The sequence below is a fragment of the Aythya fuligula genome, chromosome 3 (genome assembly GCF_009819795.1).
Source record: "Aythya fuligula isolate bAytFul2 chromosome 3, bAytFul2.pri, whole genome shotgun sequence".
Taxonomy (NCBI): Eukaryota; Metazoa; Chordata; class Aves; order Anseriformes; family Anatidae; genus Aythya; species Aythya fuligula.
In genome coordinates, this window is record NC_045561.1 from 109,132,765 (window position 1) to 109,150,012 (window position 17,248).

Here is a 17,248-nt window from a genome sequence, read left to right on the forward strand (position 1 = left end):
TGAGCATGCGTGGGCAAAGCCTGACCTCGTGCTGTGCCTGATGCGGCGCTGAAACACATCCCACCCCAGAGGGGGGGAAGAACAGTGGCAGGAAGATCTGCCACACATGCAGATGGCAGTGTGAGGCAGGGATAAGACAACCCAGCCCTGCCCTGCACTCACACGGTGACCAAAAGAAGGTAAACAGGCAGAGGGGCAGCCCACGAAACTTTCATGAGCTGCTGCAGGCCATGTTACCCTGTTTTTCTTCCTCGGTGTGGTTCTCTAAGTGTGTTTCCTCGTCCCCACGTGGGCCCTTTGCTCTGCTGCACCACCAGAGCTGGATGCATGAAGAGTGGGAGATGGGCGAGCAGCAATTCCGGCACTTGGGCTGTTGGGAGGAAGATGCTGTCACAGCAGCAATGGCAAAGGGAGCAGCCTTTGGGCCCCCAGCTGCGTCCCCCAGACACAACACTGCAGCTGCACAGGGCAGGAAGGAGCAGGCACAAAGTGCAGGAGTGGCTCTTTCTATGGGTGTAAAACACAGCCTTGTAATTCACTGAACAAATTGCACTTCACCCAGTCCTCCGTCCTGTTTTCTAACAGCCAGTATAACCAAAAATGTCACTTACAGTACAGGGGTTCATTAAAAAATTGATGTCAGTTTTGGTAAAGTCTTGAAGGCTTTGAGTTATATACAACCAGTCGCTTTGTCCCCTTTTCATCTAAGAAAAAAATTGAATGATTTTGACCGGTAATATTACAATGTTTAAAAAAAGAATTGTACAGACAACACTGTTTTGTTATAGAGTGATACCTAACACAGTGAGCATGAACGTATAGATTAAACCCTAAGCATGTGTTGTAAAAGATTGTTTTAAAAATAATAAATAATTTAGTGTCAGTTAAATTACAATTATACCTCTGTTCATAAATTCAGGAGTTAATTTAAGTGATTAAACAGAATTTCCGAGTTGAAAATGCAGCCGTGTTTTAATTCTATTTTTTTTTTAATCTTTCTTAATAGAAAGTTTTCAGTGAAAATGTTGATTTGTATCCTGGTATTTAGAAAGACTGCACTCATTTGATAATGAGTCTGCAAAACAGACTTCATATAGCACAAGAAAATCTAATTTTGAATTAAACTTAATAAATAAAAATAATTAATTCCAAAATTTGAAAGGAATTCTTAAGAGTGCAGACAGACGCCGAGAGATTATTAAGACAAATTTAAAGCAATGCTAGGAAGAGAAAGAAAGGGAAAAAACAAAAAACAAAAAACAAAAAACAAAAAAAAAAAAAAAACAGGACAGGTTTGGAACACTATATATTTATGCATATATACACTATGTATGTATATGGATATATAAAATCAGGAAATATAGATATGGACAGAAATGAAGGAAAAAAAATAATATAGTATTCCTTCCTGGGAGAAAGAAAATGTAGCAACAGCACTTGGTATAGTAACTGTCTGCAAGGCCAAGGCAGGGAGTTCTGGAGCCAGCATCAGTCTAAGACTGTTGTTTTCTGATAGTTTTTGTTTTGTTTTGTTGAAATTGCTACTCCAGCAGCCTGGGGAATGAGCACTTACACAGATACTCTCCTGTTTCCCTCCATGGGTTTCTTGGGGTCTTCTCTGGTTGCATTGGCTTCTGATGTTTGCAGTGTCCATTGGTAAAAATGCAATTTTTATTTGCCTGCTTACCTTCAGAATGCTATTCTAACCATATTAGAAGCAGAATTATCTTTTCTAATTTAATTATAAACCTTTCTAATGAAATTGTCTATTTTTATTTGATATTTGTTTAAACTTAAGTCAGTACTCCTGACCTTTGCAAGCAGTGGCGGGATCAGTACTGATGAAAACAGTAATTATTTTCTTTTCAGCTGTGGTTCTTGTTTTGTGTCATTGCATTACTATTTTCTGTAATTTCTTTTAATTAAGCGTATTTCCATGAAACACTGAGGTGTGGGGCTATTACTGCCTTGTGTCCAGCTCCATCGGGCAGCACAGAGAAGGTACAGAATGACACGAGTAACCTCCTCCTGAACACAACAGGATAACCAACCAAAATATTTACTATCTGATTGGCAAAATGTGGGATACCAACTACTTCTTCATGCAGAAGATCAGCGAAACTAAAGGAAATCTTTCAAAGTGTAATAGCTGCAGACCCAAGACGTGCTGAGCCCTTACTGAGCAGCAGCAGCAACCTCGAGCTCACCTTTCGGAGGCCCCAGCTGGAAGCTGCCTGCAGACCCGGCCGGAAAAGCTAATTCAGTTTATGGTAAGTTCTTGTTTTTGAGATTCCCTCCTAATCCCCAGGGCTCAGATATGCTATTGTAACGTGACAGGGAAAGGCAGTTACTGTCCAAACTTACACAAGCTCAGTTTTAGTGATTATTGTGGTTGTGAAGCCTAGGGCTGCCACGCATTCTTAGTTTTTCATCCCACTCCCAGTAGCCCAAGCTGTTTTCTTTTGCCAGCTGCAGCTCACAGGCGTTGGCATTTTTAGAAACACAGCCAGAGTTTATTTGCTGACCCCTGGGGGATAACCAAGCCCTGCTGGCCCCTGGGTCAGACAGACCTGGTGAGTCCAGACCAACTCCATTGGGGTGAGGCTGGCTGGGTCTCAGCTCCAGAAGGCAGCGGGGAGGTAGGGGATCAGAGTCCAACACTCTAGGGCACCCCTCCTCCAGGCAGACATCTCTAAATGAGTCCTCTTTCCCTTCTGCTATTTTCACACAGGGTACCTGGGACAGGTTTTCCTTCTGCCCCCATTTTTTCTTCTGGGCTCAAGACCTATTTCAGAGCTCCACTTTCCCAGCCTTTACTCCCTACCTCCCTCTTTTCAAGAGTGCGTCTCTATTTATATTGCAAGTACAGATATCAAGATCTGCCTGCAAATACAGCTCGAAGCTGCATTTTGGAGGCGAGGGTATCCTTCTTGGATTCATGGTTTCCTATGTTCACAGGTAGAGAAGGCCATCGGACCCACATCTGATGTCCTGGATGAGTTCTTGAACTGTTAGCTCATCTCACACAACTTGTTTATTTGCTTGTTTGTTTTCTAAAGAAGAAAATCTTGATCCTTGCACATTTTTTTTATCATTATTATTTTTTTTGGTGGGTATAAAGAGTTGCCTTCCTCAGAAAGAAGTTACAGGCTATGGCTTTGGCCACTCCATCCTCAGACTGTGGGTTATTTTTACTTCCCACTGTGAGATTTATAACTCTTTCCCAAGCACAGTACAGGGAAGCCAAACCTATAGCTGTGTTCCAAATACCACTCCTGGGGCCTAAAATTAAATATTGCGAAATACTTGCCCACATGTTTTGTCTAGATCTTACTACTGACATTGGCCTTTACCTTAAATTAGCTTCCTCTAGTCCTTGTAGCTATTGCTGGGATAAAAATAACCCTAATGGCATTGTGGAGAATTTTCATCCACGAATCCAGTATGCTCTCTATTTGTGCTACATTAATATTTAAGAACTTTTATTGTAGGGTTTCTTTTTAATCTGTAATGTAAGATATCAAAGCCTAATGTAGAATGAGCCGTATTTTACTGGCCAAAGCTGCTTTATTGTTCAGAGACCAGTAGATGGCAACCACCCATCGCAATGTCAAAGGTACATGAAAAGTGAGAGTTGCTTGGGTAGCAGATTTATTGCACAACAGCTTGAAGAACAAAGTTTTGCTACTCCCCAGAAGGGAAAACAGTATTTTATTTTCACTCCTGATCATACGCATATTTTTTTTTGAAGTGGAGTGGTGAGGTGCACTTTTATATAGCCGTTTTTGACAAATGCATTGATAGTTGTGCCAATCTAAAATAATCTTATGGCTACTATATCTTATAATATCTTATAATTATATCTTATAATATCTTATGGCTACTCCACGCTGCTGATACCTGCCAAAAAATGAACAAAGTCAATGGAAAAAGATCCAGAGAAGTCAGACTGTCTCAGCTTCAACAGGAATAGCCTCAGGTCCTTATCATGATTAATTAGATTAATTATTACCTTAGGTAGCAGCAGTTAGAACTGAGTAACAATGATCTTGGGATTAGAAATAGATTCCCTTTAGGAACTGACTGAGGCTATTGACATACCAATTAATTAATCCGTGTTATCTGAGTGGTCTTACAGAAATTTTTGACATGATCAAGTTTGAAGAAATTCTGTTTCTACAGCATTTGATTAGAAATCCTTTATTTGTACAAGCAAGAACTGCAAAGGTTTGAAAAGCTCCTCTCAGCTCCTTTACAGAACCCTGCATTTACACTTCAGAAAAGACCCTTCATTAAAACAGGAGAACAGTTATTGAAATATTTCTGTAACCTGACCAGAAGGGTGCTTAGCTACCAGTAGTCACATTAAGTTTTCCTTCAGCATTGATTTAGCCCTGTTTTGTGAATACATTTTCAGATTGGATCAATATACGTAATATATGTCTGGATGCACACAGAAGTTGAGTGTCTATAGTGCAGAAAAAAATCAGGCCTTTAGACCTCTGAAGGATTTCACCGTCACCTAATTTTAAAAAGAATATGCTACAGATAGCTAAACCAGCTAACAAGATGAGCACTCTCACTTAGTAGCAGTAAAACAAATTATTCTGCCAAATGTGCCTGCTTTCAAGTTTTCCAGCACTTTGCAAACCATTAACTTGAAATGCATTAATTTACATCCTTGCAGAACAAGGTGCATACATTTATTCTCAGAACTCACATCTTTACTAGAGAGACTTAAAAAACTTATTTGCTACAGACAAAGTAACCTTTCATTTTTGTTAAAGCTACAGCTTGGTCAGCGGTGAATTTTTGTAAGTGACTCTGAAATTATGAGAATCAAAATGGGATCCATTTCCCAGTGAGTACTTGTGAGTTAGTATTAAGAGTAACATCTAGTGTACTTTTACAAAAAAAGATAAAATATTCGTGATTTTCTTTGTCTGGTAATAAGATTTATACTGAAAACCTACTTTTAATGAGATTTTTTTTTTCATCTTTGAAAAAATTAAAACCTGAAGCTTGATGCTAAAATTTGTTCTACTTTATTTGCTTTAACATGAGCAATCGTGTGACTCATATACCTTGTTTTTCTTACAGGTGCCTGAGTTTTGTTAAGAGTCCAAGAGTTATCCATAGAAAACTACAAAGCTAAGAAGATTATTTCATGAAAATAAAAGCAGAGAAAGAGAAAGCTATTTAGAAGACAAGAAAATTTTAGACAGACAATAAAGATACTTCTCTATTTATATTCATGCTGTTTTTAGCCGGAATGGTTGAGGACAGATAGTTCTAAAGATTCAAGGTCTGCTGTGTCTGTGAAGGGCTGAGGAAGGTCTCCCTCGTTCTTTCTGGTATCTATCACAACAGAGGTCTGAACGAGACCACCAGGCACGCTAAGTCTCCTTCTTTATGGTTGCAGTCAGGAAAGTTTACTTCATGTCCAAAGGAATCCATATGGACGTTCCCTTCTGCTCAATGCTTCGCACGTCTAACAGATCACAAAGCACATCCTCATGCCTTGTAACAACCTTCAGGCTTTTAGCAGAACCCTCCCCAAAGTCAAAAATTGTATGGTAGGTAAAAAGATGCCGGTGGCATTGCCAGAACCTTGTGCTTCGACATTTCTGTTGAGCGTGCGATGAAATGTGTATATGATGAGTGGTGACAAAATCCTCTGATGATCATGGTCTGGTAAGAATCTGCAAACCTCATGGACACTGGAAAAAAGGGCCCATAAAAATGTACTTGTTGCCTCTTCACTCTTCCCCTGTGGCTTCTAAAATGTGGAAAAGCCAGAACTGCCCCAACTACTCTGCAAGAAAGCAGTGTCTGGACTGGTTTTAGCAGAACACTTCTGTGTCTTTGATGAGGACACTGGAAAGGTTGCTCATTGAGCAGAGCCACAGCGTGCTGGGTGGCAGGCTTGTTAGGGTCACGCTACAGCGGAGCATGAAAATATGATTCAGCACTGAAGGAGATGTTTGGGCATTGACTTTGAAACAAAGAATAAAGTACAGATTTGCAACGGGATTTTGCTTATCTTATATTTTGCTTCAGGTGGCATTTGAAGCATGATTTAAAGGAGGGGCAATAAGGGACACAGTCCAGTGAGGTGCTACATGATCCTGAGGTGGTGCCGAATGCTCTCCATTCCCATTGCTTGTAACGACAACCAAAGATCATCAGACTTGGCCGCATCTGAACCATTATAAATTAGCGAGATAAGATGGGTAATGAAAGAATGCAAAACAGGGAAAGAGAGTTTGTATTTCTTGTCAGTGTTCTGTGTGACTCTTGTAATTATTAACCTAACCCTAAAAGCCTGAGGTGGTTCTTATTTAAACGACTCAGTCTTATTCCACACTTTCTCTGAGGAAACATCTGCCAACAAGTCCGTAATGAGGAAAAGGAAGACAACAGATCCACCTCCTTCACCCACAGATCCGAGTGAAGGAAGGGAGAAATTGAGACTGAAGCAAGAGGTCGGCCTCATTAGCGGGGTGTCATTAATTGCGGGCACCATGATAGGCTCGGGGATCTTTATGTCCCCCGAGTGGGTGCTACATCACATGGGGAGCCCTGCCAGCAGCCTGCTTATCTGGGCAGCCTGCGGTGTCCTGGCCACGTTCGGGGCCTTGTCTTACGCTGAGCTGGGAACCATAATTAAAGAGTCTGGAGGCGAATATATTTACATCCTGAGGATTTTCGGCTCTTTTCCTGCTTTCCTCTTCGCCTACACTTCTGTCATCCTGGTGAGGCCAGCTGGGCTGGCAGCTGTCTGCCTGAGCTTCGCTGAGTACGCCGTTGCGCCCTTCTACCCGGGCTGCTCGTCTCCGCAGGCTGTCGTCAAATGTGCAGCTGCCGCCTGCATCCTGGTTTTAGCTATCATCAACTGCCTCAACGTGAGGCTGGCGATGTCTATCATGAACGTTTTTACAGCTGCCAAACTCCTGGCTTTGCTAGTGATCGTGGCGGGCGGGATGGTGCTGCTGGCCAAGGGACAAACTCAGAGTTTTCAGAACGCTTTTCAAAACACGACCGCGGGGATTGGGACGGTCGGGGTGGCGTTTTATCAGGGGCTCTGGTCCTACGATGGCTGGAACAACCTGAACTACGTAACGGAGGAACTGAAGAAGCCTGAGGTGAGTGAGCTGGGTTTTTCTTGCTTCGTGCTGCTGCTGCTATGTTTGTTGCTGCCTATTAGCGTGTTAAGAGGAGTAATCAAGGGATTAGAGCTGGAGGAAAGACTGCTGAGCTTCCCTCCTGTGTGTTGTTGTTGTTGTTCTGGGACAGGACACCTATGGATGTGTTTGGAAAGGTTACAGGGAGAGTAAAAATAGGTCTTTAAGCAATTTAACATCCTACCCACAAGAAATCACTGCCTCACTAGCTGGGAAAAAAAGCTTATAGGCGGTTGAATGTCTTGGGGATGAGCTTTTGTCTTAGAGTTCAGAGAATAGCACTCCGGACACCGAGACTTATGCAAAAAAGCACTGCAGCCTCTCTTCTGCTAAAATTCACAAAGGTTTCTTAACACCAAGTGTTCTGAAAAATATTTGATCTACAATGTGTAGTTCAAAACCCACTTCTTACTCCTCATTGCTTAGAGGGAACTTTACACAAAGTCAAGCAATATCTGCTTTTTGGGCATTGTTCTGTCCATGGTATAGGCGCTGAAGTAGCTCACTCGCATTTCACAGCAGCCCTCTCTGTGCCATGGAGATCACAGATCAGACACTACAGCAGTATCGACTCTCTTTTAGAAAGAGCTGTGTGAGTGCAGCGGGTATAGACTGTGCTTGTGCAGAGCACATGATATTACAGATTACATGAAAATATGCAGTTGAATATTAATCTAAATGGCAACAAAGATCCCAGAGTCATGTGGTGCTGTCTCCCAAAGGACTGAGTACACTGATACTGAGACCTTGGCAAGGTGGAAGCCACAGTACAAGGAATTGCCACATCTTGTCCTACAGTGAGAACAGGGAATGCAAAAATGGATATTTCAGGTTTTTAGACGTAGAAAGTTGCTTTGTGATCACCTTATGGGTGTTCTTTTCCAGTGCTTTCATCTGCATAAAGCAGTGTTTGCTGATTTTTGTGAGCCTTAAAATGGTCTGTGGAGCTCCACGGTAGTATCCTATCATTAAGAAAAATATAATTCTTTCCTCGAGCAAATTTCCCTTGTGCTGCCCAGCTTTGATTTAGCCCTTAGAGTTGTTAAATATGATGCAAAACACACCGATATGTCACCTATTTCAGTGGGATGTTCATGGGAAGATGTATCACATCAAGAGCCATAACACACCAACAACAAATAAATCAATGTTAAAACAACCAAGAAGCTTCTTGTAACACAGTTGTGGTCCCTTTTCCAGGTGACCCTTCCCAGAGCCGTGATGATTGCTATTCCCTTGGTTACCTGCCTGTACTTGCTGGTGAACGTGAGTTACTTTGCAGCCATGACTCCATCGGAACTGCTGACCTCGGGAGCTGTGGCTGTCACTTGGGGGTGAGCTCTGCTTCTGGTAACAAAGCAGCCAAAGCCGTCTAACAAAACACGGGTTTTCCCCTGAGTTTCAGGAGATTTAGGCGCTGTTCCCAGTGGGCATGGAAGCAGACAAGGAAGCATGCTGACATGCAGCTCCCTGTTGCTTTCAGAGCAGCAGGTAGCCTTCCCTAACCAAAGACCAAGCTGACCAGCCCCATTGGGCCCATGGTCTCCGAGGTCTGCCAAGATGTGATGTTCTGCAGAGCACTCCTTGCTCCCCATCCCCACTCATTTACACTGGGAAACTGTGGCTTCCCTCCAGCCCGTGCTTTTCTCCATGGAGAGTGGCTGTAAAGAAAGGGTGAAGAGCACACCAGGAGCATCTCCCTGAAAACAATGCGGATGCAGTAAGGGGATTACGGAGGTTTCACCCTGATGGGCAGCCAAGCTCCACCACACTGCTCTCTCACTCCCCCTGCTTAAAGGAACAGGAGGAGAAAATACGATGGAAAGGGCTCAAGGGTTGAGATAAGGACAGGGAGATCATAGGCAAAACAGACTCAGCATAGGGAGACTGATATAATTTATTGTCTATTACTAACAGACTAGAGCACTGAGAAACTGAAAGCAAACTAAAACAACCGTTCCCCCAAAACTACCTTCTGAGTAGCGCAGAGGAATGAGGAATGGGGGCTGTGATCAATCCCTGACACTTCACCTCCATCGCGCCTTCATGGTCCCTCCCTGCCCCTGCTCCACATGGGGTCCCTCCCATGGGATGCCATCCTTCCTGAACTGAGCCTGTGGAGGCTGCCCACATGCAGCAGCTCTTCAAGAACTGCTCCAAATATAGGTCTATAGCATAGGGTGCAGCCCTTCAGGAGCAAACTGCTCCAACACAGGACCCCACAGGCAGCAGCTCCTACCAGAAGACCTCTTCCACCATGGGCTGCAGCTCTGGCCCGGGGCCTGCTCCTGTGGGGGCTCTCCATGGGCTGCAGCCTCCTCCAGGCCACATCCACCTGCTCCACTGGGGGCTCCTCAACAGGCTGCAGCGTGGAGATCTGCTCCATGTGGGACCCATGGGCTGCAGGGGGACAGCCTGCTCCACCAGGGGCCTCTGAACAGGATGCAGGGGAACTGCTGCTGCCTGCCTGGTGCACCTCCTGCCCTTCTGCTGCACTGACCTTGGGGGCTGCAAGGCTGGGTCTCTCCCATTTTCACACCCCTCTCTACCAGTTGCAGTTGCACAACATTTTTATTTTTATTTTTTTCCCCTCTCTTTCCTTCCTCTCTTCTCCCAAAGGCTCACCCAGCATCGCTCACTGGCTCGGCTCTGGCCACCATCAGGTCCTCTTTGGAGCCGGCTGGAGCTGGCTCTGATTTGACATGGGGCAGCTGCTGGGCTCTGCTCACAGAGGCCACCCCTGCAGCCCCCTGCTATCAAACCCTTGCCATGTAGGCTCAGTACAAGTGAATATCCAGGCCTGGGGACTGGGAAACATCCCTCATTTTAAGCATTTCCATAAGAGTGGAGAGAGCAATGTGCTGCCCCACCAAAGGAGCAGCAGTGGTTTGGGAGAGAGACAAAAGCCAGCTGGGTTAATCCTCTCCACTCTTCACGTGGAAATTAGACCAGACCAGAGTGTGTTGGTTCAATTTCCCCATTTGCTTACAAACTGTTTGTACCTTCCATCAACCTGAAGTGTTTCGTGATGTAGAATAGGCTCTGTGTGCAACAAGGATTTTAGGATTAGATAGAAAGGACTGTCATGAGAAATGTAGGCACCAGTGACTTTGAACCAGCTGATATTGCCACCAGAATATCCAAACTCAGTCTAAATCTTTCCAAAGACATAGAATCTATGATATCTGAAAATGAGTCTGGCAGAAGCAATGACACATTATATCCAGGGATTATGTCGCTGCTCGTCCTCTTCCTAAAAAGTTGGCAGTGGCTCTGCTGCTGTGTGCATTTCGCAAGATCTCCAGTTTGAAGATCTGAGCAAGCTCTTGTGGTCTCTAATAGCCTTTCATGTCATTATAAACAGGAGCTTTTAAAGGCCTAGCGCTTTGTTTGAACAGGTTACAAAGCCTTACTAAGCTGCAGTGTCATGAACTTTCTCTGCACTTCCTTTCCCATCATTCCTGATTAACAACTTACTTGTGAGCTTCCTCCTTTTTAACGCCTCTGTTTTCCTGCCTGATTAACCTTTTCACCCCAAGAGCACAATTCAGGAAGAAACTTTGAACTAGCAACTGGAAAGCTGGGCACTCCGAAGCCTGGAGGACAGGTGGATAGCCACTGGCTGAGGAGGGTGCAATATTTGTGGTTCATGAGCAAGAGATGCAGCTCTTCAAGCCATTAAGGAAGGAGAGGAGCATAAAGAAGCCAGAGGAGGGCACTTCACATTTAAATGCATTTATTCTCCATATAGTAAGGAAATTGCTAGGTAGAAACACTGTTTAGAGATGAGAAGTGCAGGCAGAAAATGGGCTCACAAAACTCTCCCCAACATGTCTTTGGTGCCAGTGATTTAACAGAAGTGTAGATCTCAATATATATATATATATAAAATATGTTATACATATATATATATGTATATGTATGTATACATGTATAACACATATATATAACACATATATATGTTAAATGTGTATATATATATATATATTATATGTTATACAAAGTGTACAAAGTTATTCATGGCAGCCCCTGTAGTTCATTTTGAGAGCCCAAGCAGCACAACATGAATCTCAGAAGTGCAAAATACCCAATTGCTAAATATTTTATTACCATTTTTGTGATATAAGTTGTTTTCCCCTGAGATCTTGAGGTTATGGAGTCTTGTGATCATGTGAGATGCCCAGATTTCATCACTTTAAAAAAAGGAAATTTTTAGTTCTGTCTATGACAAGTAGCTTAATAACTTGAATCCCAATGGCCCATAACCCAGATATTAAATTTACATACTATGTTTTTGAAATTATTATGGTACATAAGCTGCTGCCATAATGTTGGAAAGCCCAGCTCTTGATTTTTGAACATTTGGGATTGGTGATACTAAAAACTGCTACATAAGGCTTAAAGTCACACAATTCGGATGGAAATCTGTCCTAAAAAAAAAAAAGAAAGAAAGAAAAACACTTTCAAACTTCGCATTTTTGCCAATTTGATGAAGACTGTGTTTGTGTGTTTGTTCATGTATGTGATAATTACCCCAAACCACCAGCACTTATTACTCAATTAATATTCTTCATGCTGTTTCATTCCTAAAGACAGGCTTTACTTCTAAGTGAGAAAATTATATGTCCTTGAAATATTTGTAGCCCTGCTACTTCTTCTGTTCTGAAGAAAGCAAAGTGCAAATGTCTGAGCATATTCTAAAACCAAACTTCTGAAATTCAAACTATTGCTTTGGTTCTAACCTGGTCCACAGGACAGAAGTAAGTGCAGGTGAGATTAGAGGGTTAAATTCTTATGCCTGTTGGGGAAGGGGTTATAATGCAGGATATTTTGTCAGCTCTGGTGGTAATGGTCTTTCTGCATTTTCCATTTTAATATTGTTGGTGCTAAAAGCAGCATCTCCAGGATTCACACCACAGCATGTGTACACACAAAGCGTTCTGTATGTCGTGACAGCTTTGTACACCATTGCAATGTATCTACACCAGGCAGGAAGCAAAGCTGCTGCTTCTGGATGAGACTAACAACTAAATATTACAGGAATGGAGAGAAGGCTTTAAATCACTAGAAAGGCTTTGGGAAAAATAAATAAATACATGAAAACTTTCAGTGAAAATAATGGAGAGGAGAAACCTGTCTGGTTCTGGGGTGTGTATCCCATCCACCTATATGCTGGATGACATGATGTGAATTCTTTCCCACCTCAGGGACAAAGTCCTGGGCAGCTGGGCATGGCTCATCTCCCTGTCGGTGGCGCTGTCTACGTTTGGCTCATCGAATGGCACGTTCTTTAGCGGAGGCCGCGTGTGCTACATTGCTGCGAGGGAAGGCCATATGGTAAGGACCCCATAACGGGGGTCTGGTTTGCTTTGAGGAACTCTATCTTCTTGTGGTACTAAATCAGAAAGGAAAATACCACATACGTTCAACTGGTAGAGCAATAGCTCTTCAGTGGTTTATTTATCGCTCAAAGACTTTCCACAGTCCCTGTGGCAGCCAGCTGGGACTCCCCCCGGGCCCTCTGGTAGCCAGCACGCCCCTGGCTCCCAAACCACTTCGCTTGCCCACCAGCTAACCTGCCTTGATCATCACTGTCGATCACACTCGTGTGCATACCCACACTCGCTCTGGTTGCTGGCACCGTGGACATGCAGGCCTCTGCCTCCAGGTGCCCCACACTACACCTGCATCTCGGCTCCGCTTCCCCCTTTCAGAGCTTGAGCTGAGCTGTCTCGAGGCACGCTGTGCCCTCCATTTCTGCTCGGGGGCAAAGGATACCACCCTGCATCAGCTCCACTCCTTTGCACAGGAGGGAATCTGTTACATATATAAATGACTGGGGTGGTGGCTTCTCTTACCGGTGACAGTGTCTGCTGCACCGTGACAAGCTCTGTGCCAGGCAGTCCACAGAACTGTGGATATGAATGTGACCATACCAAACAACCATCCCCCTTGTCCCATTTCTCTGAGCTTTAGGAGAAGTACTTGGATGATACATGTATTTTGGTTTAAAATTAAAATAAAACAAGAAACCTTTCTATTAAACTTTCCCAATGAGCCAATAAATAAAGAGGCTAGTGATCCTCTCTGTGTTCTGGAGCAAATCCTGGTTTGCTTTATGTTTGGCTGCATGTATATATTGGGAACAGTTGTCTCGTTTTCCAGTCAGCCCAGGAGAAGTCCCAGAGCAAGGTGACAGAGGGCAGAAGAGCGGGGCCATGCTCATCATGTTTGCCTGAACCAAAGCCAATCAGATAGGAAATCAGTGAGACATGATAAAAATATCCTTGCGGGGGGCTCCGTGTTTACATTCCTTGCAGCTGAATGGCTTTTATATCACAGTGCTCGCCTGATGATTAAGAGAGGGTCTGGCTGCAGGCAGAACTGCCCCCAGCTGCTGAGGGGATGGGTGCGTGTCTGCGCGAATGTGAGGTGACCACACGCTGTTGTGCTTCGGCTTGCAGCCAGAAATCCTGTCCATGGCCCATGTGCGGTGCCTCACGCCCTCCCCTGCCCTGCTGTTTACATCCGCTATGTCTCTGGTAATGGTAATGTCAGGAAACTTCACCAGCATCGTGAACTTTTTCAGGTAAGTACAGCACTTCTGTTTGCATCCCCTTGTGCCCCTGGTTCTTGGCATTGTTTTGGAAGCTTATTTGTTTATTATTATTATTTTTTTTTCAACCTAAACTACTGCTTTCTGACTCATATCGGGGAGGGAAGCAGGGAAAAGAGCTTAAGACCCAGCATCTCTGCAATGCATTCATGCTTCTGTCACTACTTAACTGGGTGTGATTCATCCTCATATTGAAATGAATCTGCAATATTTGGGTCATTCTAAAGTTCTCATTGTTTGTGCTGGAAAGGAAATGAATGCAAGGACTACTACATTTATATCAATATTATTCTTTTTAATTGGAGATATGTACACTTGGGATATGCAAGGCAGGACTGACTTTGCTGTACGATTTCACCCCAAATTTATTTTATTTTCTTCCCCCAGTTTTATAGCATGGTTTTTCTATGGCATGACTATTTCTGGCCTCCTGTATTTAAAAATCAAGAAACCAGAACTGCCAAGATCTTATAAGGTGAAGTAATAACACGAACCCCCCACAACCCTTTTCCTTGATTGTCCGAATGAATGAGACAGCATTATGAGGAAAGGAAGAGCACTGGGGTTAGTTGTCTATGGATTTAGTGTGGTTGTCCTTCCTTTTTTAATTTCACATTTTGTCTCAGAAAAGTCTACAGAGGGCGAGATAGTGTGAGTGTGCAGCCATAAGTCAAGTGTGAATTCTCTGTCTCGATACGCTAATAATGACCCCTTACTATGGTAAATATATCTACCGTATTCTCTTTCTTCCTTCAAGACTTAAGAAAAAATTAGGATGATTCTGATCAGTAACACAACCACCTGGTTACACTCTGAGAGCGCAGTGACACTCCTCAGAGGGTAGCCCAGGTGTGAGAGGCTGGCCAAAGAGAGGAAACTCAGCCAGAATGCCCCAAGTCCTTTGCCATGGCCAGGGGACGGGTTTGCCTGCCACAAACCAGCTTAGTGGAAGGAAATCAGGAGTCACCTGCTTTATCTCTGGTGCCATGAGCGAGTTGAGTTGCAAGGCCTCCTCTGTGACTGAGGGAAATACTCCTGTGGAACAGGGGGCTCAATAGACGGTGAGAGCCAACACAGGTGGGACAGTGGCTTTTCCCTGAGACAAGCACAATGAGTACCCTCATTTCCATGGGGTTCCTCCTGGTGACAGATGACAGGCTGACACTGCCAGGCTGTACGAAGAAATAGCGAGTGTCCTGAAGGGCTTAGCATGAAGAAGAGCAGTGCTCTGTTAGGCCTTCCTGTCACTTGCTCCTGTGGCTCTGTCCTGTGACTAGGACACTGGGTGAGGACCCAACCTGCTGGCTGAATGGGCTTCAAGCAGACGGAGTTCTGTTTCTGCAGTAATGTTTTGTGTGCTGTTTGCATCTTTGAGTCTGGGAGGTCAGGGAAGTCAAGGGGTTAGGGTACGTGGTGGTGGCGTAGCTCTTGCAGGCCTGCCAGAAGCTTAGAATGGAGTGGGCTGGGAAACAGGATGCCTGGATTAATTGGGATTTCTGGGTAATACCTCAGGCTGCAGCAGAATTTCAGCTAAAAAGCCTTCTGCACAAGTTTCAGGGTTGTCCAGACCCACAAGGATTACATGAGTCTTTACTCTGATGTTTTGCTTTCACAGGTCCCGATTATCATCCCCATAATTGTGCTGATGGCAGCTGTGTACCTGGTGTTGGCTCCCATCATCGACCAACCCCAGATCGAGTACCTCTACATCGTTCTGTTCATATTCAGCGGCGTCATTCTTTACTTCCCCCTGGTGCGCTTCAAGTGCCACCCCCGCTTCTTGCAGCGAGTCACTTTGTATCTCCAGTTGTTCCTGGAAGTTGCTCCAACTGCCAGGGATGCGAACTGAGATAGTGCCCTCCTGGGGTATGGCTGCCTGGCCCTCCTGCTTTATTCCAACACCGTGGTTTTCAAGGCTTAGGAATTAGTCTTCTGTGAGAGAGAATGAACAGAATTAACGTGTCACCAAAATGTTTAGTTGAGAGGGTCTAGACCCATGTCTCCTCACATTTCCTTAACATTTTGAGCACATATTTTTCATCTCTCCCTGGACAGATAACATTCAGATTCCAAAGGAATACGTTTTTCAGTTTTCCATCCTGAAAAGAGCTGTCCATCCTGAGCAGATCTAAATCTTAGCTCTTATATTTCAAGGCACCAGGCAACAGAAGACTGACAATGAAATATTATTCCTACAGTAGGCTGTGAGCCTGAGCCATTCCTGGCAATGACTTTAATTATTTCCACCTAGCTCTGCCCACTGTGACGCCAGGGCTTCTCAAATTCTAACCCACTTCTCACACACCACAGTCACGGTAGTTTCCCATTATCCTCAGTCTCAACCCTTTTCCTCTTGCTCTAGGGGCAAGAGAAGCATTATATGCTGTTTTCTTTCCATTTGCCCATGTTGTTTTTGTATGGGGTTGTCCTGTCATAGACTAAAAAGGTCTAGGTGTTAGTCCCTAAAATGTCTCATTGTGTCTCAAAATTACAAATGTTACTCAGGTCAACTTTCTGTCAGTGTTTGCTCTTGTACTGGGTCTGGCTGGAATGTTAACTTTCCCAGCAGCAGCCCATTCAGTGCCGTACTCTGTACTTGTAGCTGGAACAGCAGTGTTATCACACCAGTGTTGTGTCTACTGCTGAGCAGCAGTGGCACAGCATTGGGCCTTTCTCTAACCCTCCTAGGGGGTGGGCAAAAAGTGAGGAGAGAAACATCACTAGGGCAGCTGACCTAAACCAATCAAAGGGATATTCCATACCATGTGGTGTCACACTCAGCAATAAAAGGTGGAAACAGGAAGAAGAGGGGAGGGGTGGGCTCTCGTTGAGAAGACGTCGGTCCTCTTCTCGAACACCGGCTGCGTGCGTTGAGGCCTTGCTTCAAGGACGTGGTCAATCATCGCTCATTTGTGGGAAGTAGAGAGTAATTTCTTTCCTCTGCACTTCCATATAGCTTTCATTTATTTTGTTTGTTTGTTTTCCTCCCTTTTTCCCCTTTCCCTTTTATTTCCCCTTAGTTAAATTGTTTAGTTCATGGTAGTCTTTATTTAATTATTATAATTATTTCCCTTTAATTAAATTATCCTTATCTCAACCCGTGAGTTGTTCTTTGCTTTACTTCTCCCCCTCCTTATCTAAAGGAGGGGGAGTGAGAGAGCGGTTGTGGGGTTTAGCTGCCCAGCACGGTAAAACCACCACAGCTCTGCAGACCCATACTGAGTGCTGTGTTCCTGGAACAGGGTCATTTGATCCTCCAGGCCTCCTCCAGCCCATCCCAGAGCTGTGTATCTGATTACGATCTCGTTCTGCAATGCCACCCCTCCTGCTCCTCTGATACCAGCAGCTACAGAAATGCAACAGAAAATGGATTCTGGCAGTTATTGTCTTTTCGGAAACAATCTCCGTTTCTTTGACTTATTTATAGAGCCTACCACATAGGGCTGTG

At 44.2% G+C, this 17,248-nt stretch overlaps 1 pseudogene; it reads left to right on the forward strand.

Annotated features, from left to right (window-relative positions):
- Positions 1–5,280: 5,280 nt before the first annotated feature.
- Positions 5,281–15,649, forward strand: LOC116488279 (annotated as a pseudogene).
- Positions 15,650–17,248: the final 1,599 nt, after the last annotated feature.